Source organism: Carlito syrichta, unplaced genomic scaffold (assembly GCF_000164805.1).
Source record: "Carlito syrichta isolate Samal-C Ts95f unplaced genomic scaffold, Tarsius_syrichta-2.0.1 Scaffold316354, whole genome shotgun sequence".
NCBI classification, from domain to species: domain Eukaryota; kingdom Metazoa; phylum Chordata; class Mammalia; order Primates; family Tarsiidae; genus Carlito; species Carlito syrichta.
The window spans coordinates 186,700-191,699 of NW_007260450.1; the positions used below are offsets into that span (position 1 = coordinate 186,700).

The 5,000-nt window shown below is 34.8% G+C and overlaps 1 pseudogene; it reads right to left on the minus strand.

Annotated features, from left to right (window-relative positions):
* Positions 1–5,000, minus strand: part of LOC103276735 — a 14,176-nt pseudogene that overhangs the window by 1,502 nt on the left and 7,674 nt on the right.

Genomic DNA, 5,000 nt, shown 5'->3' on the forward strand with positions numbered 1-5,000 from the left:
CGCTCTTCCACTCGTCGCCGCAGCGCCTCGAGCGAAACGTTTTGTCTTCTCTCTCTGTATCAGGTTTCAAACTCCAGTGTATGCTTTACACTTGAAGCACACCTCAATTCAGAATAGCAACTTTTGTGTGTGTGAGTCGGGATCTCCCTCTCTCCCCCAGGCTGGACTGCAGTGACGTGATCACGGCTCACCACAGCCTCAACCTCAGCCTCCCAAATAGCAGGGATTACAGGCACGCACCATCATGCCTGGCTAATTCTTTGAAATTTTTGTAGGGGTGAGGTCTCACTATGATGCCTAGGCTCATAGCTCAAACTCCTGGGCTCAAGTAATCTTTCTGCCTTGGAGGGCCAAAGTGCTGGCATTACGGGTGTGAGCCGCGACACCTGGCCAGAATTGCCATTTTCATGCACTCAGTAACCACCCATGGTTAGTGGCTATTGAATTGAACTAAGCAGATCTACAGACTAAGTATCTATAGAACAGTGAAGATACAATCAGAGCAGGTCTGGGCATGTGCTCCTCGGGTCTATGGAGACCTGAGTGTGAAATGGTAAGGGTCTTCTCTTTTCTTTCAGGCAGTTTGGTTGGAACACTAGCACATTTGACTACGCAAGGGCTATGTGAGAAAAATACCTTTTACTACTGGGTAATAATAGTAATAATTCTTAGTTAATTTTTACTGAGCACTTTATATGTGACGCCCTTCTAATGTATTAAAATTCACTCAATCTTCACAATAGTCTTATGAAACAGAGTTCATTCTTGTCCCCATATTACATAAGATGCCTGATAGAGAGACTTCATGGAAGAATTGCAATCAGTTGTTGCAGATGCTGTTTCTTAACATAGGAAGAGAATTAATGCTCTTATGATAACAGCAAACTATTAAGGTAATTTGACCAGCAATTGTGGCTCATGACTATAATCCCAGCACTTTGGAAGGCTGAGATTGGAGGACTGAAGCCAAGAGTTTGAGACCAGACTGGGCAACATAGGGAGACCCTGTCTCTACAATAACAATAAATAAATAAAAATGAGTTAACTGTGGTGGTGCATATCTGTAGTCCCAGCCACTTGGGAGGCTGAGGTGGGAGGATCACTTGAGTTTGGGAGTATGAGGCAAGAGTGCACCATGATTGCACCACTGAACTCTGGCTTGGGCAACAGAGCAAGACTCTATCTCTTAAAAAGAAAAAAAAATGGTAATAATCATTTAAGCCACATCCCCATGTATAGTTAGAAGTCTTTGGGGGAACACATGCTGTCTAAACAATGCAGAAATTCTCAAAAGCTATAAGGATATATTTTAATTTTAATGTCATATTCTGTATCTCATAAAAACACAAGATTTAGGAAATTTTGATGACCCAAAAGAAACACTTAAATTACAAACAAACCACTTCTAGTAATAATGTGGCATGTGTCGATAAATACTAAATAGCAACCACAAAATAACACAGTCTACAAGTAGTGAATTTTATATGAAAGACATATGAGACATAAATGCTGAATATAAAAAGTCAATAAATTGAAGACTGCACAACATCGCAATTTAAGTAAAGAGTGAATATGTTTACAAATTACCAGTTTTCTTCTAATTATTAGTCTAAATTAGAGGACCACTTGTAGAAACTACCCTACTCATGTCTCACCTCCTCCCATGAAGGTATAGATAATAAAATGATAAACTAAAGCTAATCAAAATAATTAATCTGTATTTCCTCATGATTGGCTACTACTTATGCATATGTCTGTTTTATGCCAGCATAAAGAAATGCCCTCAGGAGGGGCATGGTGACTGGCACCTGTAATCTTAGGACGTTGGGAGGCCAAAACCAGTGAATTGCTTGAGCCCAGGAGTTCAAGATCAGCCTGGGCAACATAGTGAAACCATGTCTCTACAAAAAAATTAAAATGTATAAATTAACCCAGCATTGTGGTACTCACTGCTAGTCCTAGCTACTTGGGATGCTGATATGGAAGGATAGCCTGAGCCCAAAAGTTCAAGGCTACCATGAGCTGTATGTTGGTAATTATGCGACTACAGTCCTCCATGGATAACAGAGTGAGACCCCGGACTCAAAACAAACAAAAAAAGGCCTCTTCAACTTCTGTTTTAATCTGATTAACTTCTACTCATTCTTCAAGTCCTCAAACCTTTCTTGACCACCCCATCACTATCGCTCTCCCTCTATTATATGCTCTTAAAGTGTTATTCATACATCTTTTGATTTGTCAGTTACAATTTCACATTTATGTATGTGATTATTTGGTTGGTGTCTATCCTCCACTACACACTTTATTAAGGTAAGGACCATACCAGTTTTTGCTCAATATTTTATCTGCTATCTAGCAAAGTAATACACAGTAAGTACTCAGTAAATATTTGTTGAATACATTCATAATTTTCTAAGCATTTTATAAGCATAATTTTAGTAACCTAATATAATTCTATTTGTAATTTTTTGCTAGTTCATAAAGAAAATCAAGGTTCAGTGACTCATCCAAGACCACATAGCTAATCATTAGTATTGAACTCAGGTAGCTCGATTCTCTCAATGACTTTTAAAAGTCAATCTTAAAAAAAAATTTCCCAATGCTTCACAGTATGTACCCAATCCATGTAATACTGAATTTGCATCTTAATTTGTTCCTTTTCTTTTTCTGCACCACCTCTATCTAGGCTACACTGGGATGAAGTTGTCTTTCAAAAATGTAAATCTGCCATCATGTTTCCACTAACAAAAATTTGTAAATGACTGTCTAACACCTATAGAATACAAATAAATACTTCTGGGCGCAGCAAACAACGTCCTTCAGAATCTAGATCCTGCCTATCAACTGCAACCCAATGACTCTCCCAAGCAGTCTTTGTATGAGGTGTATCCAAATACTGAGTGACCCTCAACATTCTTTGCTTTTTTATACCTTCCTGTCATTGTGTACAGCTTTCCTTCTACTTAGAATTGCTTCTCCCCTTTTTCTCTCCATTATTGATCCCCTCTCTTATCTTAATGACCAATTAACTTATCCTTCCTAAAACCTTCCCTGACAACTTGGACTGAATCACACCCTCATCTTCAAGCCCTCAGAACACTTTTGCCTTCATGGAATAAATATCTTCTATACTGAAAACTGGGGAAATTCTTTCATCAACTGTTTCTTTTCAACAATTAATAAAAAGTGACTGGTTCATAGTTGTTGAACCTACTGAATACACAGATACAGATTTTCAAATTCCATATTCACAATTCAAGTTAAGGCAACTTCTGTTATGGAAACATTATGAGAGTGTGTACTTAGCTATTAAACAGTTTTGCATATGACATTTTTGGATGCTGCACTGAGAAGGAAAAGGGTGAGTTGTCTATGGGCCATGTAAAATTCCAAGAGGGAGCAGGAAGCTTTGTTCTTCAAAATGTATATTATTAACTAGAAGGCATAATCTTTGTATTATATTATTCATATAATTATAATTTATTTCTGAGGATTGAGAACATATATCAGAAAATCATTCCAGAAGATTTTTATAAAATATGTGAGATAGCAAATATATATATGTGGAAAGAATTAATTTAACACTATCAGTTAAATATGACTTGCTACTGAGAAGCTTTTTTATACATCCTTTTTTTAAAATCAAAATAGTTGTTCTACCATGAAAAAAGGATAATTACAAAATAAAATTATATTTGGTCAGATTTTTACCATAATTTTTTTTTACTACTCCTATGTGTAGATCTCTCTACACAGACTATACACGTTATAAAAAAAATAATATACAGTGCTAAAATCACATTGAATGATTTGGAATTACTGTCTCTGTGAAGATGCAACAGGCAGGTAAAATTTTATGAGGAATTAATTTTTCCATTATTAATAATGTTAGCACATATTAAACAAAAGGGAAATACTTGTTTTTGGAAAATTAAAAAAAATCAATAACCTTGTGTTTTCTACTGGTAATCACCACTAAATTGATCATAAAGCATTTCACAAGCTATCCTGTTCTTCATTATTCATTTTCTATTATAGTACCTAAAAGTGATTATTGCACATTAGTTATGTTTTAATATGAGTTGGAAAAGTATTTTTAAATGATCACATTAACTATTGTGTCCAAAGTCAACTGTAATGATTTTTCGAACAATGATTTACCTATGCTGTTGCTCATCAACTCTATAAATGTGTAAAAGAGAATTTAAAATTTTTATATTAAATATGCTTTTTATCAGGATTTCCACATAGAGTGAACAAAACTAGTAATAAGTATTTTCCATCAAAATCAATGGGAAACTTGGTAGGGCCCCAGAGGACTCTCATCATTCCAGTTGCTAGTTAATTGTAAAGTCTGTCAGCCCCCTCAATGGCAGAAAGTGCATTTTCTCACTGCTTTTGTAAAGTGTCATTTTAAACATTTACAATTGTTTGTATTTGTTTCAAATTAGAAACTAGTGCACATATATCTAACTTTAATGTCTTTGGCATTATTTCCAATATAGTAATATGCATTCACATAACAGTTAAAACAAGATACTAAAGTTATCTCTGTGTCTGCATTTATACATCTATTCCTTGTTTCTCTATATTTTAAAATTTATTATTAATATTCCAACTCAATCATTGCACCTTAAACCCTCACATATATATTAAAGTGTAGGGTTAGAAATATGCTAAAATTATTAATGGATTATTAAAAATGAAAGCTCCAAAGCAATCTGAATGCAGGAGGAGTCAGGCTTTATGTAAACCAGGACAAAAATGAACATTTCTTACTAATCTCAATTATGTATCTCTTTTTATTTTTCCTTATAGAACTACAGAGATTTTCTTTTAATATTTTTAATCCATAATGTAAATTAGCTAAATTTGATTTACTGGAATATTATTCAATAATTATTTTTTAATAAGTACATTTACTAGACAACTCTGAAATCTTGAGAGTGAATACAGAGAAACTAGACAAACAGCACAACTGCCTGAAGATGGAAATGGAT